Source organism: Pituophis catenifer, unplaced genomic scaffold (genome assembly GCF_029215685.1).
Source record: "Pituophis catenifer annectens isolate HBS135680 unplaced genomic scaffold, rPitCat1.0.hap2 SCAF_12, whole genome shotgun sequence".
NCBI lineage: Eukaryota > Metazoa > Chordata > Lepidosauria > Squamata > Colubridae > Pituophis > Pituophis catenifer.
Window position 1 is genome coordinate 19,615,441 of NW_027256892.1, and position 25,899 is coordinate 19,641,339.

Consider the following 25,899-nt stretch of genomic DNA (forward strand, 5'->3'; position numbering starts at 1 on the left):
TCTGAACCAGTAGCATTTCACCTGATTCGCACCTCCCACAGCGATTTGCTGGGACTCTCCGTATAAATGGGGCACCGTTTCCTCCCCTCAGTGTGACGGCGGAGTCCCACATCAAACTGTAGATCAGAGAAATTTCCTGGCAGTTAGAACAATGAATCAGTGGAACGACTTGCCTCCAGATGTTCTGGGTGCTCCAACATTGGGAAGTTTTCAAGAAGAGATTGGATCATTATTTGCCTGAAATGGTATAGGGCAGGGATGGGCAACTGTGGCTCTTTTACAACCTGTGGACTTCAACTCCCAGAATTCCTGAGACAGCTTGGCTGTGGACTTCAACTCCCAGAATTCCTGAGACAGCTTGGCTGTCTCAGGAATTCTGGGAGTTGAAGTCCACAGGTCATAAAGGGGCCATATTTGCCCACCCCTGGTATAGGGTTTTCTGATTGAGCAGGGGATCGGACCAGAAAACCTCCAAGGTTCCTTCCAATGCTGTTGTTCTGTTATCACATTGTGACTGGCTATAAACTGAGGGAAATACCAATCCAGAATCTGATTTTTTTTTTAAAAAAATATAAAGGTTAGATGGCCTAGACCCGTGATGGCGAACCTATGGCACGCATGCCCGAAGTGGCATGTGGAGCCATGTCACCTGGCATGCGTGGTGTTGCCTGTTCCTCTTACGGGTTTCTGGCATGCATGCACGTGCGATGTTCAGCTGGCTTTTTTGCGTGTGGCCGGAAACCGGAAGTTCATTTTTGGGTGCACACATGCGCCCTGGGCAGCTTCTCTTCAGGGTTGCGGCCCAGACGAGAGTGCGCATAGGCACGCTCCCCTTTCGGTACTCAGTGCCGAAAAGGTTCACCATCACTGTCCTAGACATTGGTATTTGAACAGAGATCTTTTCTAAATTTTATATTTTATTGTATTTACTAATGTAGGTGAAATGTTAATATATATTGCTAGTCCATGGATGATATTCCATATGCTAAATAAATACCATTCCATTGGCATGACTCCCAGCAAAAAGCCAACTTAAACATAGAACATTTCGGACACCCATTTCTGTAATAATTTCAACACTGAATGGTGGCAAATTTGTACTGAGCTGGGTGTGGAGAGTAAATTTGGAGCTATGGAGTCAGTTCAGTTTCTGGATTCAACCCCTAGGCATTACCAGACAAATAGATCAGAGAGCAGATGAGGGAAAGTCACTCTTTTAGCATAGAACCTTTAGCATGAGCCGAGGTGGCGCAGTGGTTAGAGTGCAGTACTGCAGCTATTTCAGCTGACTGCTAGTTCAGCAGATCAGCAGATCAAATCTCACCGGCTCAAGGTTGACTCAGCCTTCCATCCTTCTGAGGTGGGTAGAATGAGGACCCAGATTGTTTGGGGGCAATATGCTATCTAGTATACTGTCTTTGGTGTAAGCCCAGAGTCCTTGGAGAGTGGGCGGCCTAGAAATATGAATAATAAAATAAAATAAAAATAAATAAACCTGGAAATTCAGTGCTGGTTTAGAGAGGATGAGATGGTCCTGTGTCCCTGCATAAGTAGGACATTTTGGGATTGATGTGCAGAGTTGCACATGAAATTGATCTGTATTTTACCTTTCCACCATTTGGAGAGTGGAGGAAACAACTGCAGGATTCAGGCCAGCGAACTGGCAAGTTAATACTTTTCTATGATTGCCTCCAGCTGAAAATAAGAGATCCAGCATTTAGCAGAAGTGGCTGACAGATCGTTCAGGGATCACCAAACTTGGCAATTTTAAGACTTGTGGATTTCAATTCCCAGAATTCCTCAACCAGCCACCTGGGGAATTCTGGGAGTTGAAGTCCACAAGTCTTAAAGTTGCCACGTTTGGAGGCCCCTGAGATAGTTCATGATCTACCTTGGTTCAGTTGCACTCGTGCTGTGCATGATGGTTTGTTGGTTGCCTTCTCTACTGTCACAAGTATTAACTGGAGTTCAGCCACTAAAGCAGGGGTAAAATCCAGCAGGTTCTGACAGGTTCTGCAGAACCGGTAGCGGAAATTTTGAACAGTTTGGAGAATCGGTAGCAGAAATTTTAAGTAGTTCGGAGAACTGACAAATACCACCTCTGGCTGTCCCCAGAATGGGATGGGAATGGAGATTTTGCAATATCCTTCCCCCAGGAGTGGGGAGGGAATGGAGATTTTGCAATATCCTACCCCCAGGAGTGGGATGGGAATGGAGATTTTGCAGTATCCTTCCCCTGCCGTGCCCACCAAGCCACACCACGCCTACCAAGCCACACCCACAGAACCGGTAGTAAAAAAATTTGGATTTCACCACTGCACTAAAGTCTCAATTCTTGGGCCTCTACGGAAGAAAGTCCTTGAACATTTGTGAACGATCATTATAAACAATTTCACATCATTGTTTGGTTAAAAATAGTCTGAATATCAATCTTCATCAATGCCAGAGGATCCAGCATCTGCTTTGGGTCAATTACCTGACGCTCAATTTGAGTTTAATGACAGTTGGAGCATTTAAAAGCAATGGGACAAAAGAATAAGCTACCAAACATTCATCTCATCATAATTGTCACCTTCTTCCAAATTATAGTGCTATATGTTTATTTCTATTTAGCTAGAAACGTGAGGGCTGTGCTTTGAAAAGTATCCTACAAAGGTTTTCACTAAAATGAACATCAATAAATTACACCACAATAATGCTTTTTTAAAAATTTGCATCCAACTATAACATCAGAAGCTTTTATGCAAACCTACATCCTCTGCTCTTCTTCTTTTATGATGAATTTTCTCCTTCTTGCAAGTGATACCTATAGGGCGACTGTAATGCCTTCTCCTTCAGTATGATTCCAGCTGATTCCTTATCCACCAGGATAAAAAATCATTTGGTTGTTCTACTGTTAAGCCTTTTAAATTTGGTATTATGTTCCATCCAGAGGTGGGTTTCAGCAGGTTCTGACCAGTTAGAAGCCTCAAACTACTCCGTCTACGTTCCGACCTATGCTTAGTTCATATGATTATTCACCAAAACGTCCTACCTGTAAATGATTACTTTAATTTCAACCGTAATAATGCAAGGGCTATCAATAGATTCAAACTCAATGTAATTCGCTCTAATCTTGATTGTAGGAAATATGACTTCTGCAATAGAGTAGTAAATATCTGGAACACTCTACCTGATCCTGTTGTTAGTCTCTCTAATCCCCATACCTTTTACCATAAACTGTCTACCATGGAACTTACACATTTCTTAAGAGGTCCCTAAGGGGGCGTGCATAAGTGCACCAGCGTGCCTACCATCCCTGTCCTACTGTCCCCATTTATATGTAATCATTCTATGTGTTTATGCCTATGTTTTGCTTATTTATATCCTTTTATTTGTGCCAATTTTTTTCATGTCTATGTCTATACTGTTATTTGTTTCCTTGTACTTGTTGACAAATAAATAAAACAACAACAATAACAACAACAACAATAATAAAGCAGTTCTGGAGAACCGGTAGCGGAAATTTTGAGTAGTTTGGAGAACCGGTAAATACCACCTCTGACTGGCCCCGCCCCCATCTATTCTCTGCCTCCCGAGTCCCAGCTGATCGGGAGGGAATGGGGATTTTGCAGTAACCTTCCCCTGGAGTGGGGAGGGAATGGAGGTTTTTTTTTTTTTTTAATTTGATTTATATGCCGCCCTTCTCCGGAGACTCAGGGCGGCTTACAATGCGCTAAGCAATAGCCTTCATACTTTTGTATATTTATACAAAGTCAGCTTATTGCCCCCACAAACTGGGTCCTCAATTTACCTACCTTAGAAAGGATGGAAGGCTGAGTCGACCTTGAGCCTGGCGAGATTCGATCTTACTTTAATTGCAGACAGCTGGTGTTAAATTATAGAGCTCTGTCTGTTGAGCTATCCAGGCTCTTTTTAAGTTTTTAAGTATCCTTCCCCTGGAGTGGGGTGGGAATGAAAATTTCACAGTATCCTTCCCCTGCCACGCTCACCAAGCCACGGTCACCAAGCCACGCCCACAGAACCGGTACTAAATATTTTGAATCCCACCACTGGTTCCATCCGAGTTGGAGTTGGTGTCAACTCCAAGTGACCCCATAACATAGACTCTTTCCAAGACAGCCTGTCCCCAACTTGGTCCTTCAGGTCTTCTCTTGGTGCTGTAACTGAGTCCATCTACCTTGCTACGGGTCATTCTCTTCTTCTCTTTCTTTCCATCTTTCCCAACATTGAAGATGTCTCCAATCTTCATATAATGCAGGGGTGTCAAATTCAAGGCCCGGGGGCCGGAACCGGCCCATGAGGTGCTTAGATCTGGCCTGTGGAGCCACCCTGGAAACAGGGAAGGACTGGCCCTCAGTGCCTCTGCCAGCAAAAACGGAGCTCACGAGGCTGCAGGAGGCCCTTCTGAGCTCCGTTTTCACTGGCAGAGGGTTGCAGGAGGCTGTCCCAGCCAAAAACAGAGCTCGGGAGCCTGTTTTCACTGGCAAACTGCCTGCACCACCATAGGTGCCCCTGACATGAGTGACATTGAGCTGGCCACACTCACCCTGGCCACGCCCATTCTTCCCCTCCCCCACCTGAGGTCAAACACAACCTTGATGTGGCCCTCAATGAAATTGAGTTTGACACCCCAGATATAATGTGTCCAAACTAGAGTCTTTTGTGACTCAAGTGAGAACTCTGGATTAATTTGTTTGATGATCTAGTGGTTGGTTTTTTTTGACAATACATGTTATTTTCAGGAGTCTTTTGGAAAACGGAAGATAACAACAACATGTTCTCATCCTAAACAGACTTTAGATTTACGGCTAAAATAAACCAACCCCTTCCTATAGGAGTTGAGGAATATGATTAATATTTCAGCCTTTTTTCCCCTCCCTTTTATTCATAGACTTGTTTCCATTTATGGTGCCTCTATTAAAACTGAATGAAATACAGATGAAAAAGCCAGAAAGCGAGTAAGCAACATATTTTGTTGGTTAACATTTTCATTTCCACACCAAACATTTTTTTTTTCTTTTTAGCGAATTCCATCAACTTGGGGTAATATTAATCAAGGATAAGCTAACAGAGGGCGCCTGTTGAGTTTAAAATAAATAAACAATTGCAGTGCATTTACATTGTAATTTCTTGTTTGTTCAAAAGCCACACGGAGAAATTGAATTTGAAAGTGACGCCAAGCAAATTCAATAACAATAAAGTCTTGATTTATCTTCTTTTTCCCCTTGCAGTTTTTAACCTAATTCACCTGACATTTTAATTAATACTTTTCCACATTAAAAATCTGGCAAGCACCCACCGGTCCTGCAACCATATTTTCCTCTTTTTTTCTGGGAACGCATGGGTTTATTTTATAACAAATAAATAATTCCTGCGATAATGCTCTCAATAAGGTGGAGGATAAAATTCAAGCAAAGGGAACAAAAAACTCTTGTTTGCCCTTCCTCTTATTCAAACTCTAGAAATAAAAGTGGAAAGGTTTGCATTTTCGGTCATTCGGAGAACACTGGAGACTGTAGGATGTTTCTCCTCAATTACTGTCGCCCACATTTCCTTGTCCCTCTTTTCCAAGCTTAGAACTTCTCAACTCATGTTATTCAGAAAAGATTACCTGCATTGGATGCAGGTAATCTTTATGGATGGAAACTAATCAAGGAGAGAAGCAACCTAGGACTAAGGAGAAATTTCCTGACAGAACAATTAATCATTGGGACAACTTGCCTCCAGAAGTTGTAAATGCTCCAACACTGGAAGTTTTTAAGATGATGTTGGACAACCATTTGTCTGAAGTGGTGTAGGGTTTCCTGCCTGGGCAGGGGGTTGGACTAGAAGACCTCCAAGGTCTCTTCCAACTCCCCTCCCCTCCCCTCCCCTCCCCTCCCCTCCCCTTCCCTTCCCTTCCCTTCCCTTCCCTTCCATTCCCTTCCATTCCATTCCATTCCATTCTATTCTATTCTATTCTATTCTATTCTATTCTATTCTATTCTATTCTATTCTATTCTATTCTATTCTATTCTATTCTAAATTGTTACTTCAGGTTCTCACACAATTTGATGAAAGAAGATGGAGTTGATCCTAACAGCTTCATAACTACAAGCTTTAGTTATCATACAGACAAGCTGAGCATAGAAAGATTCTTTATTCTTTATTTCACTGAATAACAATGTTTTCAGTAGGTTGCAACTTCCCCGTCTACTTCTGATTTAATTCAGTCCCAAGGGAAGGTATCAAGAAATGATTTATTCTAGAAGCATTCCTCCTTCTTCTCCTGCATCTCCAGTTTAGGGAAGGTGGATAGTCTGGAAGGCTTCAGGTTAACAGAGTTGGAAGGGACCTTGTAGGTCATCTAGTCCAACCCCACGCCCAAGCAGGAGACTTTCTGACAGAGGGCAGTCCAGACTCTTCTTGAAAGCTTCCAGTGATGAAACTCCCACTACTTCTGAAGGCAACTTCTGTTCTATGGGTTGATTGTTCTCACTGTCAGAAAATTTCTCCTTATTTCTAGGTTGACTCTCTCCTTGTTCAGTTTCCACCTATTATTCCTTATCTTGCCTTCAGGTGCTTTGGAGAATAGTTTGACCGCCTCCTCTCTGTGGCAGCCCCTCAAATATTGGAAGACTGCTATCCTGTCTCCCCTGGTCCTTCTCTTCACTAGACCAGCCATGCCCAGTTCCTGCAACCGTTCTTCATATGTTTTAGTCTCTTCACTTCACTTCAGAATGAAAGAAGGTTGTACAACAAGAACACTACCATCAGTAGCTCTCCCTGCTGTCTCCAACTCAAAGGACCATCACAGGGCCAACACAAGAAATATGGAAGCATGTGGAGAAGAAGCAAACAATACCAACACTGAGAAGGCAAGCCATTAGTACATGTAGTCTTCGTGTTACGACCACAGCTGAACCCAAAACATACGTTGGTAAGGGAAACATTTGTTAACTCAGTTTTGCCCCATTTTATGACTTTTCTTGTCATAGTGGTTAAGTGAGTCATTGCATTTGTTAAGTTAGTAACAGGGTTGTTAAGGGAATCTGGATTCCCCGTTGACTTTGCGAATCAGGAGGTCGCAAAAGCGGATCGCATGACTCCAAGACACTGCAACGGTCATAAATATGAACCATTTGCCAAGCATCCTGGATTTTGATCACCTGATCCTGGGGACGGTGTAACGGTCGGAAGCGTGAAAAAGGGGTCACAAGTCACTTTGTTCAGTGCTGTCGTAACTTTGAAGGTCACTAAGAGAACTGTTGTAAGTCGAGGACTACCTGTACATAAAATGAAAGCAAACCCAACTCCATTACTAGCACTGATGATGTTACTCAGTTGGGTTATGAAATGTCTGCATGAAAACAACCAAGCTCAGAGAGCACCAAGGACCTTACAGTTCAACCCTGAGCTCCAAATATTCTCTTCATTGTCTTCATTCCCCCCTCTGTGTGTGTGTGCTCTGTGTGTGTTTGCTAGTGGTGACATGATAGCAGTGTTCCAATATCGGAGAGGCTGCCACAAAGAAGAGGGAGTCAAGCTATTCTCCAAAGCTGTTGTGACCTAGGCCCAAGTAGTTATTACTAGACACAATCAGTCCTAAACAAACATATTTCATTAGAACAGCTGAGAATTACTTCATTCTCAGCTTAGTCCAAATTAAGTCCAAAACAAATTCTTCATAAACAGTCCTTCGGCCTTATCACCAACCTTTGTCTTCTTTGGCACCCTGCCAAAGGCTTTTCTTGGCAAAAGTTCAGAAGCAAGAGACGCTGACAAGAAACAAATGTAGCAACGTTGCTTTCCTACAAAGATCCCAAGAACCGTTGTTGCTCTTTTAAGCCTTATGGGAGGGGCCAATCATCTCCTGGCCTTACTCCCGAGTCGTCCTTTTTGCTTTAGTTGCTCATGCCTTCTCGCAGCTCTTCGCATGCGTGCACTAGGAACAGGATCCTCCTGTTCCTCTGCCTCTCTATTATCTGCCTCTGGAGGCTCCGGAGTCCGCACATCACTCCCAGATGGCCCTGGCCCCATCTCTGCCTCCGACGCAGAGCCCTCAATCGGGCCTTCCCCTGACTCCAGGACTGTCCCATTGTCTTCCCCAGCCTCCTCACTGTCCGACTCCTCTGCCAGCTCTGCGGGCTGCTGGCGGACCACAACAAAAGCACTTGAAGGCAGTACAAGAAGCAATAGGTGGAAACTAATCAAGGAGAGAAGCAACCTAGAACTAAGGAGAAATTTCCTGACAGTGAGAACAATTAATCAGTGGAACTGCTTGCCTCAAGAAGTTGTGGGTGCTCCAACACTGGAGGTTTTGAAGAAGAGATTGGACAACCATTTGTCTGAAAAGGCATAGGGTTTCCTGCCTGAGCAGGGGGTTGGACTAGAAGACCTCCAAGGTCCCTTCCAACTCTCTTATTCTATATTCTGCATCCTCGTGGCCTTTTGAGTCACTCTTGCTCTGATAGATAGTTCTTTTCTCAATGATTACCTATTTCTTTGGCCCGAATGGCAGCTCTTAGTCATTACAGCCCAATTATTTACCAATGGCATATCTGAATCCCAGGAAAGCTATCAAGGCTGAGTCATTCTTCCATCACAAGTTCCCTCCTGAAGGGGAGGAGGGTTGTTTTGCAGAATCGTGAAGTGGCGGCAGCTCGCAGAGATAATGCAATGGGCTAAATTTAGCAGAGATTGCTATCTGGGTCCCAAGGAGCAGAGGGCTTTAAAAAGCATGGCAGAGCACAGTTTCCTGCCCTTGGCTTCCCACTGTCAGGATGCTGTTGGGAGTGTGAATTTGGAGAGCAAAACTTTCAGCGTCACATTTGTGTTTGTGTAGCTGATAAGGCCGGATAAGAGAGAGAGGGGGGCATAAACACGGGGCGATCAGATTAGCAAGAGATGGGAGAGAGGGATGAATGAACAAATAGGGCTTTTTCTACTTTCTTTGCAGACTAAGTTTTGATAAGGGTCTGGCACTTCTACCTGCTGTCAAAATGTATGATCAGCCAAGCAGCACTAAGCCAACCTATCTGGGACAACAATCACCTCTATCATCATCAGAATAATAATAATATAATAATAATGCACGGATAACTAAAGGACAGTCTTTGGAATCCATCCACGTAAAGGGCAACGTAGAGGTTTTCACGAAATTCTTCTTTGCCATCGTAAAGCTCAGGGCTTGGCTGACTCCTGGCTGTGAAAGGTAAAATCTGGAGACAGGATGGATTTTATGAGGGCAGAACTTTTATGAGGGCCCAAAGGATAAAATTGCACTCCTTTTTTTACGACTGAACCTGAGGAAGTTGAAGGTCCTAAGGGAGCCCTTCAGCAGGCAATGATGGGTGATTTGGGTGTTTCCATCACATGATGGGTGCCCCATTACTGGAAGCTTTTAAGAAGAGACTGGACAGCCGTTGGCCTGAAATGGTATAGGGTCTCCTGGTATAGGGTACTCCTCTTGAGTAGGGGGTTGGACTAGAAGACCTCCAAAGTCCCTTCCAACTCTGTTATTCTGTATGAACATAGCTTTCCCAGAGTCACTTGTTTGTGAGGTGGGCGGCTATATTAGGCAGACAGACAGACAGATACATAGATGATAGGTGTTAGACATATAGTCAATAGAGAAATATAGATAGATAGATAGATAGATAGATAGATAGATAGATAGATAGATAGATAGATAGATGGAGGGATGGAGGGATGGATGGATAGATAGACAGATTCTCTAGTCAATAGAGAAATAGATTAGATAGATAGATAGATAGATAGATAGATAGATAGATAGATAGATAGATGGATGGATGGATGGATGGATGGATGGATGGATGGATGGATGGATGGATGGATGGATGGATGGAGAGATGGAGGGATGGAGGGATAGATAAAGACAGATACACAGATAATAAATGTTAGATAGATAATCAATAGAGAGATTGACAGAGACAGATGATAGATAAAGACAGACAGACAGATAGATGATACATGTTGCATAGATTGATCAATAGAGAGAAAAGTAGATGGTATTTGATAGTTGATAGACAATAGACAAACAGACAGACAGATGATAGAATATAAAACGGATCTTCCGTCTTTGAAGTTATGCAGGCTTTAGACAAGTCAAGGATAGGCAGTACAATGCTTGCAAAACTCAGAAAATTAAAAGGCAAGTGAAAATGCATTGCTCTTTAAGCAGTAGCCAAGCGCCTGGTGCATTGCAGGAAACTCTGAGCAAGAGAGGGGACCTTGCTCAGGCCGTCCACGCTCTAAATTTAGACAATGCAAATACAGAAAAGGAAGGGAGAAGGCAAAGTGTGGCTAAGATTAAGTGTAGGCCAATGCAGTAAAATATATCAATGAAAGAAAATATTGCCACTTAGGGTTGATCTGTGAAGTCCTTAGTGCTCTCTGACCTTGATCGGTTTCTGGCAGATGGTTCATTAAATTACCTAGCTTAGGTAATGAATTTTTTGCAAGGAAACAGCCAAGCTGAGAGATCACAAAGACACCCACCCACACACACACACACTCTCTCTCGCTCTCTCTTAAATATATTTAACTTATATCAGAACTCAGGTGGGAAAAACTGTCCCTTAATGCTGACGGATTAATTCAAAGTTTATATCGATCCAGTGGTGACTAAACACTATGGACTGTGGCAGGGGTGGGTTCTAAATTTTTTTATTACCGGTTCTGTGGGCGTGGCTTATTTTGTGGGCGTGGCTTGATGGTCATGTGACAATTCTTTAGGATTTAGCAGAGGTACTGGTCTACCAGATTTTTATCTACTTGCAGAGCTGTACCAATCTACCCATTTCTTTTTGCAGGCATTGATCGACTCATGTATTTTTGCAGGCACTGATCTACTCATGTATTTTTGCAGGCACTGATCTACTCATGTATTTTTGCAGGTATTGATCGACTCATGTATTTTTGCAGGCAATGATCTACTCATGTATTTTTGCAGGCACCGGTCTACTCATTTGTTTTCTTTTAACACTGATCAGCTGTAGGGCGGCCCTTTGAAGCCCCGCGGCAAGAGTTTAAACAGTTTTTTTCCCTCTACCCATCAGCTGGGACTCAGGAGGCAGCAATAGATTGGGGGCGGGGCCAAATAAAAGGTAAGAATAACATGGGGGTGGGGGGATGGGGGTGGGGGTGGGGCCAGAACCGGTTCGGTTACGTCATATCGTCACCGCTACCGGCTCGGTGGAACCGGGCAGAACCAGGAGGAACCCACCACTGGACTGCAGTGAGCGAACATATTTTTATTTTAAAAACCATCCTTTTGTTAGGCCTGTGGATTTATTTCCCTTCTCATAATTTCACTATTTTCTCAGAGTCTGATTGAGCTTCTTGCTCCTGAGATGTCTTTGCTCCTTTTCATCTCAGTGAGCTGTAACTGCCAGGTAGCTCAAATGTGATCCTAATGAAGGTGAGGCACGGCCCATCTCGATCTACTGACCTTCTCTTTCTTCCTTCATTTTATCCTCAGAGGTAAACGGATGAAAAATAACAGTCACCTATATCCTCCGTGAGGAACTCAAATTGGGTCTCTCTCTTGCTAGAGGTGGAAGTATGGAGCTGTCAAAACTGTCACCCTCCGGAAACTAATTAGAGGACTATGTACAACTTCAGCAAGAAGAGAAAAATAATGCATATATTTATTAATAAGTGAAGCTGGAGTTACAACTCTGGAAGGAGAATGAAAGTTTCTATATAAAGCACCAGCAGAGTGAAAGAATGCAGTAGCATTCCAAAAGCTGGGATGGAAAATCTCATAAATCTCTCTTTTTATTTGACTATTTCTACTCTGCCTTACTAAAAAAAACAAAAACAAACTACCTAATCACCTGAATTCTATTTAGGGGTTAATGCTTGAAGACAATGACAATGATTTAAACGTTGTCTTGTTCTGATCCAAAAAGATCCCAAAAGTTGGTGGTTTCAAAACCAACAATAGCTTACCAAGAGTAACTTTGCTCTAAGAAAAACTGAAGGAGTTTTTCTTCTTGTCTTCAGAAGTTATGGGTGCTCCATCGCTGGAGGCTTTTAAGAAAAGACTGGACGGTCACTTGTCTGAAATGGTATAGAGTCTCCTGCTTGAGCAGGACGTTGGACTAGAACCTCCTGCAAGGTCACTTCCAACTCAACGCAACGCAATGCAACTCAACGCAACTCAACGCAACTCAACGCAACTCAATTCAACTCAACTCAATTCTCTTCTCTTCTCTTCTCTTCTCTTTTCTTCTACTCTACTCTACTCTACTCTACTCTACTCTATTCTACTCTACTCTACTCTAGTCTACTCTATACTCAAGAAATATAAAACAAATGATGTAAATATTCAAAGGTGCAATTCATATACTAAAGCAAATGGAACTTTATATGAGCCTGGTGGCTCAGCAGACTGATAGCATTGTGATTAACACCAGCTGTCTGCAATTACTGTAAGTTCGAATTTCACCAGGCTCAAGGTTGACTCAGCCTTCCATCCTTTCTAAGGTAGGTAAATTGAGGACCCAGTTTGTGGGGGCAATAAGCTGACTTTGTATAAATATACAAAAGTATGAAGGCTATTGCTTAACGCATTGTAAGCCGTCCGGAGAAGGGCGGCATATAAATCAAATTTTATATATATATAAAATTTGCTCCTGGAAGCACGAAGCCGAGAACACCAGCCTGAAGATGACGAATGAGACTTCGTCGAAACGTCGCCAAGACACTTCCAATTTTACGTGGGAGAAGACCCGAATAACCAAAGACCTACATACAAACACCCGCGAAAACCTGAGAAAACAAATATATATATATATATATATATATATATATTATATATATATATATATATATATATATATATATATATATATACACAAAAAAACCTTGGCTACGTAGGGAAAACCTGGCTAGAAGAAAAACATATATATATATATATATATATATATATATTATATATATATATATATATATATATATATATATATATATATATCCAGCATGCTAAAAAAAATAGTGCCAAAATTTGGAAATAATTTGGTGCTTATGATCTGAAGTAGATGGATGGGGAAAACATTTAAATGGAACATCTAAAGGAGTACAGAAGCTAATTACTGGATTGCAAAATGTGCCTCCTGGGTGAACCTAATTTCTTTTATAGTGAAAGATCAGGAATAGAATTCAGTCTGAAGGCTTTGCTGGGAGTAACACACTAATAGTTGGGGAGCAGCTTGTTATCTTGAATTCTGCCCTTAAGGTATGACGTTTCTACTTCAAGGTCTTATTGACAATTCACACTTTTTTTCCCACTCTAGTTAAGGATTTACAAGTCACAGCAGATAGCCAAATCTGACCAACCGCAGATTGAGTTCTCTGTGATTATGGGACTGGAGGCTGATATATATGACGAACAGTTGCAGGAAATGGGTCTATCAAAGTCTATCAAAAAGAAGGACGTGGGGTGACATGATAGCAGTCTTCCATACTTGAGGAGCTGTCACAGAGAAAGGGGGGTCAACTTATTCTCCAAGGGCATCTGAAGACAAGACAAGAAGCAGTGGATAGAAATTTATCAAGGAGAGAACCAACCTAGAACTAAGGAGAAATTTCCTGACAATGAGAACAATTGATCAGTGGAATCATTTGCTTTCAGAAGTTTTACGTGCTTCCATCCTTGGAAGTTTTTAAGAAGAGGTAGGATAGTCATTTGTCTGAATAGGGTCTCCTGCCTTAGCAGGGGTTGGACTAGAAGACCTTCAAGGTCCCTTCCAACTCTCTTATTCTGTATTCTGATGAGCTGAAAAACAGACAGGAAGGAGACAACGACAAACCTGTTTGCTAAGAAAAATTACTTGGGTGTATCCATGAAGTCATCCGGAGTCTAACAAAGAACGTTTTTGCATCTGTGTAGGAAAGAACCAGGGATGGATTGAAAAATTTTAGCAGCCGGTTCTTTGCCCGTGTGGAGACTCCTAGGAGGGGTGGGAAGGGGTGGGCAGGGTCAGCCGGTCCTTGCAACTACCGGTTCAGTGACCCAGATTAAAATTAACATCCGGTTTGCCTGAAATGATCTGAACCGGCTGAATCCATCGCTGGGGAGAACTCCTATTAAAGCAACTTATTTAAAGTCTTATTTTACTGGGATGAATAAAATGAAAGGGATGCAAAGAAAATAGTTTAATATGTGATGTGCCTAATACACCCAACTTCTGGGCTATCTTTTGATTTATTTATTTATTTATTTATTTTTATTTTTCAATTTATATACCGCCCTTCTCCCTGAGGACTCAGGGCGGTGCACAGCCAGAATTAAAAACATGAAATACAAATATTAAAAACAATTAAAATCTATATAAATTTGGCCCAAAATTTAAAAAACCACAAACCAATTAAACATTTAAAAATTTTAAAAAAATTTCTTCCTAAGCCAGCCCGGCTTGCTGGAAAAAGTGGGTTTTAAGGGCACGGCGGAAGGCACTGAGGTCTTGGATTCTCCTTATCTCTGGGGCAGCTGATTCCAGAGGGTAGGTGCCCCCACAGAGAAGGCTCTCCCCCTGGGGGTCACCAGCCTACATTGTTTGGCTGATGGCACCCTGAGGAGGCCCTCTCTGTGGGAGCGCACGGGACGATTGGAGGTCGTTGGTAGCAGCAGGCGGTCTCGAAGATAGCTAGGCCCTATGCCATGATTATCGAACTCCCATCATAATATTATATCAAACGAAAAGGATTGTTTTCCTTGCCCAAGATTTTATTCCATGAAATTTCCATGAAAGAAATAATAGAGCAAGTGGCCTTGGCTCAGGCGTCCTCATTACATAATCCTGAACATTTCTCCGCCCCCACCTTCTTTTTCCCTTTTAAAAAAAGAAGTCAATGTTTGTCTCCTCCAGCCTCTGAAATAGCAGTGCCATTATTTCTGAAAAAGGCTCCAGTCAGACATTCCATTTGAAGAGTGTCATTTTTTGAATGCTTAATTACCACTCAAAGACAAAACATAGCCATTACTCTGCCATTTGTCTTGTAAGAGGCCATCAAAATTACACCAGTTGAGCCCATCAAGATTGCATTAGGTGTGAGATAAAAGTGCCTTTTATGATTATATATCTCCACTCGGCTTCATTTCATAATTCTCAGCCTGCTCACTAAAGAGATATTTCCTATCACAGGCTGGGGAAAGAAAGAAAGAAAGAAAGAAAGAAAGAAAGAAAGAAAGAAAGAAAGAAAGAAAGAAAGAAAGAAAGAAAGAAAGAAAGAAAGAAAGAAAGAAAGAAAGAAAGAAAGAAAGAAAGAAAGAAAGAAAGAAAGAAAGAAAGAAAGAAAGAAAGAAAGAAAGAAAGAAAGTGTGTGAATGTTCAATTCCTTTTAACTATTGCTGCCTGTAAATATTTGAGAGGCCATCTTGATTTGGTTCTCTGGAAGGCTTCTCCAGAAGCTGACCTCAAAGCCAAGGTTGAAGGGTTCCTTCATACAGTAGTGGCCAAAATTGTGGAAACCTTTTGGGAAAAGTGTATTTTTGAGGTTTGATGGTTAATAACACCACTTTTTTTGGGGGGAGTTAGAAGATAATCATATTCCATTGCTGGAATGGCCTGGGAATAGCTGAGACCTTAACCCAATTGAAAATCTACAGAGCCGACTAAAGAAACTCGTTAGTCAGAAGCGACCCAGCAATAAAATCCAGTTAATAGAAGCCATCATTCAATCTTGGTTTCACATTAGAACAGCTGCAGAAGTAAAAGACTTGGTTCACTCCATGGGAAGATGTTGTAAGGCCGTAATTCATGCTAAAGGTTACCCAACTAAGTATTAACTGACGTGGTGATAATTTTTGCATATCTTGTTTTTTTCCTATGGTGATAATTTTTGTATATCTCATTTTTTCTACATGTTTCACTTTTCTTCTTTATACTGTAATGGCTATTCTAATATAGCTATAGCTATAATGGCTACTATATATATATATATATATATATATATATATATATATATATATATATATATATGTATATGTATATGTATATGTATATGTATATGTATATATATATATATATATATATATATATATATATATATATATATATATTCATTGTTTGTTTTCTCAGGTTTTATATTCATTATTCATTTATATTCATTATATATAAGATTCATTATTATATATATATATATATAAATATATATATTATATATATATATATATATATATATATATATATATATATATATATATATATATATATATATATATGTTTTCTCAGGTTTTCGCGGGTGTTTGTATGTAGGTCTTTGGTTATTCGGGTCTTCTCCCACGTAAAATTGGAAGTGTCTTGGCGATGTTTCGACGAAGTCTCATTCGTCATCTTCAGGCTGGTGTTCTCGGCTTCGTGCTTCCATTGCTCCTGGAAGCACGAAGCCGAGAACACCAGCCTGAAGATGACGAATGAGACTTCGTCGAAACGTCGCCAAGACACTTCCAATTTTACGTGGGAGAAGACCCGAATAACCAAAGACCTACATATATATATATATATATATATATATATATATATATATATATATATATATTCATTATATATAATAACTTCATTATATATAATAACTTCATAAAAGTTATTGCATTACATTCTTGATTCAAGTATCTTTCCATTGATATATCATTTTATGGTACTACTCCCCAAAAAAGTGGTGTTATTAGCTAGTTTTAGAAAATACACTTTTCCCAAAAGGTATCCACAATTTTGGCCACTACTGTACTGTAGCTTCACCCAACCTTTTCCCTTTTCAACACAACATCATCAAAGCAACATTCCCAAAGTATTTCTCTCAGGTGGATCAATGACAGGTTAGCAGGAAGTTAGTAAACAGAAATCAGTGTTTCTCGAACTTGGCGATTTTGAGATGTGTGGATTCCAGCTCCCAGAATGCCTCAGGCAGCCACGTTTGCAAAGGGATTATTGAGGTTGAAATGGCCAAATCTGAGAAACGGTGGTATAAATGGACAATTTTCATAAAGGAGACTTTTCAGAAGTAGGGAGGCTGCATTGGGAATATTGAAGCTTCAAACCTAAGTCATAAAGACATGGAGTTTGCGATAAGTAATGGCATATTCTCTCCAACAGCAATAGCAATAGCATTTAGATTTATATACCGCTTCATAGTGCTTTTACAGCCCTCCCTAAGCGGTTTACAGAGTCAGCCTATTTTCCCCAACAATCTGGGTCCTCATTTTGCCCACCTCTGAAGGATGGAAGGCTGAGTCAACCTTGAGCCTGGTGGGATTTGAACTGCCAAACTGCAGCTAGCAGTCAGCTGAAGTAGCCTGCAGTGCTGCACTCTAACCACTGCGCCACCTGGAGGTTCCTCTTCCACATACTTCTATCCTATCCTGGAATATGACTGTGCAGAAAAATTCTCCTTTGTTTAAATAGCCCTCATTCTAGTTACAGATTTACAGAATAACAGCGCTGGAAGGACCTTCAAGGACATGAGACACTGTACCATTCTGGACAAGTGGTTGGTCCATCTCTTCTTGAAAACCTCCCGAGATGGAGCACCCAGAACTTCTGGAGGCAAGCTGTTCCATCATTTGATTGTTCTCATTGTCTCCTAAGTTCTAGGTTGGATTTCTCTTTGCTAAGCTTCAATCTATTACTTCTTCTCTTGCCCTCAGGTGCTTTGGAGAACATCTTGACCTCCTCTCTGTGACAGCCCTCAAATATTGGAAAACTGCTAACATGTCATCCTTAGTCCTTCTCTTTGTTAGACTAGATCAGGGGTCTCAAACTCAAGGCCCGGGGGCCAGATCCGGCCCACGGGGTGCCTAGATCTGGCCTGGGGGGGGCACCCTGGAAATAGCAAAGGACCGGCCCACAGTGCCTCTGCCAGCAAAAACGGAGCTCGTGAGTACCGCACATGCCCCCCCCTAAGTCCCGTTTTCACTGGCAGAGGGTTGCAGGAGGCCATCCCAGCCGAAAACAGATCTCAGGAGACCATTTTCACTGGCAGAGCACTTGGGCCACCACAGGTGCTCCTACGACACAAGTGACATCATGCTGGGCATGTCCCCTGGCTATGCCCCCCCCCAAGTCAAACACAACCCTGATGCGGCCCTCGATGTAATCAAGTTTGACACCGCTGGACTAGATATTACCACTTCCGACAACTGTTCATCTTACGGTTTAACCTCCAGTTCCCTAATCATCTTTGTTTGATGAAACAGAATTTTCTGTCAGGAAGAAAAGGGGACTAAAGGTAAAAGTTCCCCTTGCACATATGTGCTAGTTGTTTCCGACTCTAGGGGGCGGTGCTCAACTCCGTTTCAAAGCCAAAGAGCCAGCGCTGTCCAAAACGTCTCCGTGGTCATGTGCCCGGTGTGACTCAATGCCAAAGGCGCATGCAGCGCTGTTACCTTCCCACCAAAGGTGGTCCCTATTTTTCTACTTGCATTTTGTACCTGCTTTCGAACTGCTAGGTTGGCAGAAGCTGGGACAAGTAACGGGAGCTCACCCTGTCACGCAGCACTAGGGATCCGAACTGCTGAACTGCCGACCTTTCGATTGACAAGCTCAGCGTCTTAGCCACTGAGCCACTTCATCCCTTTAAAAGGTGACTAGAAATGGTTAAAGATGTCCCACCATCTAACTGGAAGCTTTTCTCTGCAACGGTACACAGTCTGTATATATATACTGCTCAAAAAAATAAAGGGAACACAAGCAGAAGACATCCGAGATCTGAATGAATGAAATAGCCTTATTAAATACTTTGTTCTTTACATACAGTAGTTTATACACTGCTCAAACAACTAAAGGGAGCACAAAACTACTGTGTGTAAAGAACAAAGTATTTAATAAGGCTATTTCATTCAGCAGATGTCTTCTGCTTGTGTTCCCTTTATTTTTTTGAGCAGTGTATATATTTTCCCTTAAAGGCAAAGAAAGAGAATTTCAATCCCAGGATTCAATGACACCAGAAGTAAACCAAAGAAAAGAATAGTGTTTTTCAAAAATTAGCCGAGTACAGGTTGTTGACAGTGAAGATTATCTTGTTTGATAAAATCAATGTTGATGACAGCACAATCTGGGAGTTACAGTTAGAGATGGTTTTATCAAGAGAATAGAGGAAGTGCATCTGACAAACAGATTCTGTGGACATAATAATCGTCAAATTTTCTAACTAGGCATGCTGCCATATTCCCATTACGTCCAACTTGTTACTATGGGTTTAATTTCAATGCGTATTCCCACTGAAATGTCATAGAAGAAGGGTGTCAAACTGGATTTCTTCAAGGGCTGGATCAGCATTGTAGTTTTCCTCCGCAGGTCGGCCAGGGGGGATGGGACGGGATGGGACGGATGCCTCCTACAGCACTCTCCCAGCCAAAATGGGGTGTGGGTGGGCCATGCGGAACCCCGCCTGTAGCCTACTTTCGGCCTTTATGGCCTCCTTCAACACTCTGCTGGCTGAAAATAGGTTGGGGGGGGCAGAGTGCTACAGGAGGCCGTAGAGGCCAAAAACGGGCTAGGGGTCATTGCATGCACACATCCTGGGCTAGGGATGAACTCCAGCAGGTTCTGACAGGTTCTGGAGAACCAGTAGCAGAAAATTTGAGTAGTTTGGAGAACTGGCAAATACCACCTCTGCCTGGCCCCAGAGTGGGGTGGGAATGGAGATGTTGTAATATCCTTCCCCAAGGAGTGGGGAGGGAATGGGGATTTTGCAGTATGCTTCCCCTGGAGTGGGGAGGGAATGGTGATTTTGCAGTATCCTTCCTCTGCCATGCCCACCAAGCCACACCATGCCCACCAAGCCACGCCCACAGAACCAGGAGTAAAAAAAATTGGATTTTACCACTGCCCTGGCCCCCGTTTTGGCCGGCAGAGGTACCACAGGCCAGTCCTTTGATATTTCTAGGCTGGCCCCACGGGCCAGATTTAAGCACTCCATGGGTCGGATCCGAGTTTGATACCCCTGTCATAGAAGATAGAATAATACTGGAAGACAGTGAAGTATCCAAACAGAACCGATTTGAAGAAAAACCTCAGGAAGAACATTTGCAATCTTCATCATAACTTATATAACCATCTTTCAATCATAGCTTCACACATGAGAAGCAAAGAGTGAAGCCAGTAACAACCTATTTCATCTTTCACAAGGACTTCAACATGCGCCACAGTATCACAATTACAAAGAGCCTTTTACTGAAATACATCTGAACTATCACAGGCTCGGATTCAACTCAGATTCAGCCAGGCAGATAAAACGTTTTTTGAAAGCCACAATACATCCAGACACTAAAGTAACCTATTTTATATATATTTTAAAAAAGGGTAAAGGAGTCCCTGCAGATTTTACTCTGCTACTCATTGCCGATTATAGGGGATGGAGCTCATCTTCGTTTCAAGGCCGTTAAGCCAACGCTGTCCGAAGATATTTCCACGGTCATATCATGGAGCGCTGTGACCTTCCCACCAAAGTGGTATCTACTATTTATCTGCTTGCATTTGCATGCTTTCGAACTGCTGGGCTAGGACGGGAGCTCACCCCGTCGCATGGCCATCGGGTCTCGAACCTGGGCTGCCAACTTTCCAGCCCACAAGCCCAGTGTTTAGAATAGAATAGAATAGAGTAGAGTAGAGTAGAGTAGAGTAGAGTAGAGTAGAGTAGAGTAGAGTAGAGTAGAGTAGAGTAGAACAGAACAGAACAGAACAGAACAGAACAGAACAGAACAGAATAGAATACGAATCTGGAAGGAACCTTGGAGGTTTTCCAGTCCAGTCCCCTGCTCAAGTAGGAGAACCTATTTCAGATAAGCGGCTGTCTAGTTTGTTCTTAAAAACCTCCAGGGATGGAGTGCCCATGATTTCTGGTGGCAAACTGTTCCACTGGTTAATTGTCTTCACTGTTAGGAAGTTCCTCCTTAATTCCAGGTTGATTCTCTCTTTGATTAGTTTCCATCCATTGTTTTTTTGTCCTGCCCTCTGGTTTTGAAAATAATTTGGCCCCCTCTTCTTTGTGGCAGCCCCTCAAATACTGGAATACTGCTCTTGTGTCGCCAAAAAAGCCAACACAGTTCTAGGGTGCATAAACAGAGGGATAAAATCCAGATCATGTGAAGGGTTAATACCACTTTATAAGGCCTTGGTGAGGCCACACTTGGAATCCTGCATCCAGTTTTGGTCGCCACGATGTAAAAAAGATGCTGAGACTCTAGAAAGAGTGCAGAGAAGAGCAACAAAGATGTTTAGGGGGCTGGAGGCTAAAACATATGAAGAACGGTTGCAGGAACTGGGCATGTCTAGCTTAATGAAAAGAAGGACTAGGGGAGACATGATAGCAATGTTCCAATATCTCAGGGGCTGCCCCAAAGAAGAGGAAGTCAAACTATTCTCCAAAGCACCTGAGGGTAGGACAAGAAGCAACTGATGGAAACTAATCAAGGAGAGAAGCAACTTAGAACTAAGGAGAAATTTCCTAACAGTTAGAACAATTAATCAGTGGAACAACTTGCCTCCAGAAGTTGTGAATGCTCCAACACTGGAAGTTTTAAAGAAGATGTTGGATAACCATTTGTCTGAAGTGGTGTAGGGTTTCCTGCCTAAGCAGGGGGTTGGACTGGAAGACCTCCAAGGTCCCTTCCAACTCTGTTATTCTATTCTATCACAGGGGCTGCCCCAAAGAAGAGGGAGTCAAACTATTCTCCAAAGCACCTGAGGGCAGGACAAGAAGCAATGGGTGGAAACTAATCAAGGAGAGAAGCAATCTAGAACTAAGGAGAAAATTCCTGACAGTTAGAACAATTAATCAGTGGAATGAATTCCCTACAGAAGTTGTGAATGCTCCAACACTGGAAGTTTTTAAGAAGATGTTGGATAACCATTTGTCTGAAGTGGTGTAGGGTTTCCTGCCTAAGCAGGGGGTTGGACTGGAAGACCTCCAAGGTCCCTTCCAACTCTGTTCTTCTATTCTATTCTACTTATGACTGTTGGAGGATTCCCACGATCACGTGACAGAAATTTGGGTGCTTAGCAACCGGCATGCATTTACAATGGTTACAGCATGTAGGTATGATGGGATGACCATTTTTGACCTTTCCAGCCGACAAGCAAAGTCAATGGGGGAAACTGGGTTCATTTAATGACTGTGTGTGATTCACTTAACAACTGCAACAATTTGCTTAAAAACCATGATTTAAAGGTTGTACAAATCTCTTAATAATTGCCTTGCTTAGCAGTAGAAATTCTGATCTCTATTATAGCTGTAAATTGAGGACTAATCTGTATGGCTTCCATGGTAGGAAGTGACTCATCAAAGCAAACCTAAGCACAAATAAGTCATATAATATATTATTTCTTGTCCTGAGTTTCTTTTCCTCTTTTCTACATAGAATCAGAGGTGGGTTTCAGCAAGTTCTGACCAGTTCTGGAGAACCGGTAGCGGAAATTTTGAGTAGTTCGGAGAACCGGTAGTAAAAATTCTAACTGGCCCCGCCCCCATCTATTCTCTGCCTCCCAAGTCCCAGATGATCAGGAGGAAATGGTGATTTTGCAGTATCCTTTCCCTGGAGTGGGGACGGAATGGTGATTTTACAGTATCCATCCCCTGGAGTGGGGTGGGAATGGGGAGTTCACAGTATCCTTCCCCTGCCACGCCCACCAAGCCAAGCCACACCCACCAAACTATGCCATGCCACGCCCATCAAGCCACACCCACAGAACTGGTAGTAAAAAATTTTGAAACCCACCACTGCATTTTAGGGAATTTTAAGAAGAGGACATAAAGGGACTCTGACCAAAAAGCCACAGCCACTGTGACTGAGATGGGCGGGATCTAAATTCAACAAATAAATAAAGGAAAAATAAACACAAATTAATTATACTAACAAAGCTTGTTTTAACATAATATAATAGTCCATTCAGAGTGGATAAATCATGCCCTCCTCCCCGCATTTTGGGGCAGTTTCTACATCGATTCAGCCATTTCTATTATTTCCCCGTTTTTATATAAATCTTTTCTGCTCTTTTTTTTTTGCAAAATCTACCCCAATTTCTCAGCAAATTCAAACTTAAATGACACATTCGTAGATATACTTTTGGAGAAAAACATGTATGCGGTTTTAAATATAAATTCTGCTGCTGCTTCTTTAGAGATTAAAAAAAAAAAAAAAACCTGTGTCAGAGATTTGGGAAACATTAACCTAATTCTGGTCTACATTTCTCAAGTGCAGCAAGATCAAATCAATGTTACCGAAATTTGCAAAGGTCAAATTTCATCTTTAATTCTCCAAAGCATCTCTAATCCTACAAATACGATAAAAGCAGAAGCCGGGAGAGCAGCAATTCTGAGTAATTCACCTGTGCCATGACTAGAATTCAGACTTATAAAAAATGCAATCGATACCAAACTATCCTTTAACCTTTTATAGAAGGGTTTGAATCTTAGGCTGTTTGCTTTTGTGTGGTTCTTGTACATCTGTTGTGGCCCGCCAGCGGCCTGCGTGGCTCGTGGCTGATCCCGACGAAGAGGAGGCTGGTGTGGTGTCGTACCAGCAGCCTGCGCAGCCGATGCTCGCGTTGGACAGCGAGGAGGCTGAAGAGAACGTGGTGCCAGAGGCAGAGACTCAGCCAGGCCCTTCAGAACCTCCAGAGGCTCCTTCAAGTGGAGAAAGCGAAGTGGAGGAGCCTCTCCTCAATGCTCGAGCACGCAGCGCTGCCAAAAGGCAGGAGTGGCTACTCAGGAGGAGGAGGTCTACTTGAGAGTAGGGCTTGAGGATAATTGGCCACTCCCTTAGCCTATTTAAGTCGCACGCAGCTAGTGTGTACTTGCTGGAAACAACTCGTATTATTATCAGAGTATTTTGGTTTATCATATCTTGTTTTCTGGGCTGGTTGCCAACCTTTGCTGGTCTTGTTTATTCTTGCTACATAATAAATTTGATAAGGACTGTTGGTGTGTGTCAATATCCTCGGAAATCCGGAGCTGGGGCAGAACAACATCTGAGCCCAAAGTCAACACACACGGGAGCAGCGTCTTTCTCTTAGATTGGGAATGTGGAAGCTTACATCAGAAATGTCCAACCTTGGCAACTTGAAGACTTGTGGACTTCAACTCCCAGCCATTTCCCAGCCAGCCATGAATTCTGGGAGTTGAAGTCTACAAGTCTTCAAGTCTTCAAGGTTGGATACTTCTGAGGTAAGGTTTCACACTCCCAACTTCCATGTATGGCTGGCTGGGGAATTCTGGGAATTGAAGTTCACAAGTCTTCAAGTTGCCAAGGTGGACACTTCTGAGGTAAGGTTTCACACTCCCAACCTCCATGTATGGCTGGCTGGGGAATTTGGGAATTGAAGTCCACAAGTCTTCAAGTTGCCAAGGTTGGACACTTCTGAGGTAAATTTTGACACTCCCAACCTCCACGTATGGCTGGCTGGGGAATTTTGGGAATTGAAGTCCACAAGTGTTAAAAGTTGCTAAGGTTGGGCACCTGTGGCTTAAATTGTATCTCAGATTTCACCAAGGGAGCATCTCAGGACAAAGACAGTTTAAAAGATTTAACTTTGAATTTCCACCCAGCCTTCCTGCTGGTCGCCATGACACATCAACCTGGGGACCGCCTTTTGCGCCTGACTATTTTTTTTCTCGTTAAGTGAATGCCTGCCATAAAAATGAAAATAATCCTGTTGCACCTACTGTGTAACCACCTGTCACTAAATTTATGAACAATTAAGGAAGTGGAAAAGCTTCCCAGGGAGTGATTTGTATGTACTATAAAATGCTCATTTTTGTCTGAAAAAAAATAATAATGGGAGAAACAACTCTCTCCATCCCATCCCATCACCTTCCCTTTTTTTTTATTTAATTCAGCTTTGTAGTAATTATTCAGGTACGCTGGGGTGTTCCTCCTACTTCTTTTAATTTATGGTAGCGCCGAACATAACAGATAAACAGAATTCCATAGAGGCCAATTGCCTTCGAAACAAAGTGCGACTGGCAAATCATGCCACCGCATCTAAAAACAAGATGCTGCACGATGGCTGCCAAAGTATCAGAGACACAGATAGGTCCTTCTGTTGCAATTGCAGGATTGTGACCTTGGCACTGGAGAGGAAGAGCTTCATCCAAGATTTGAGAGGTTCCTACAAAGACGACGGGGGTCAAACTCTTTTCCAAAGTGCCAAAAAGGTATAAGACAAGAAAAAAAAGGGATGGAAACTAATCAAGGAGAGAAGCAAACCTAGAACTAAGGAGAAATTTCCTAATGGTGAGAGCAGTTAAGTGAGTTTTGCCTCATTATAAAGCCCCGTAATGGCGAACCTATGGCACGCGTGACCGAAGTGGCATGTGGAGCCATGTCACCTGGTGTTGTGGCTCCGACCCCCGAGCCCGTCTCATCGGAGGAAGAAGGCTCCGAAAGGGAAGGAGAGGAGTTGGCCGGGCCTCCCACTCCAGGACCCTCCTCTCTGGCAATGCCTCAGGTGTCTCCCAGCGGAGAAGAGATTGGCCAGGAGCCAGTATCCCTGCGCAGGTGCAGTCGGACAGTGACGGGGATGAGTCTTGGCTGGATCCACACCAACGTCAGAGAGATAAGCGCACGCAACAAAAGAGGAGGCATGCCAGAGATTAGGCTGAGTCACTGGACCACACCCCACAGGGTATAAAAGGGAGCGTGGTGGCCAGTCAAGCCTTGTGACAAACAAAGCTGAAAGCTTCCACGCCATTCTGCATTGCCGGACTTTTGCTATAGGCTTTGCTGGATTATATTTGGACTTAAGTTACTCTGTAAGTATTGAACATTTTACTTTGATGTACCAGAAGCGGAGAGAAGTTATCTCTTCCCTTCGTGAGTAATAAACTCTTGGCAGGCAGCCACTAGGTTGCTGCCAAGTTCTTTTATCATAAGGATTTTGTCGGCTGGTT

At 42.6% G+C, this 25,899-nt stretch overlaps 1 protein-coding gene across 4 annotated transcripts in view; it reads right to left on the reverse strand.

Annotated features, from left to right (window-relative positions):
* Positions 1–25,899, reverse strand: part of LOC139323323 (opioid-binding protein/cell adhesion molecule) — a 484,189-nt gene that overhangs the window by 157,973 nt on the left and 300,317 nt on the right. The window lies entirely within an intron of this gene.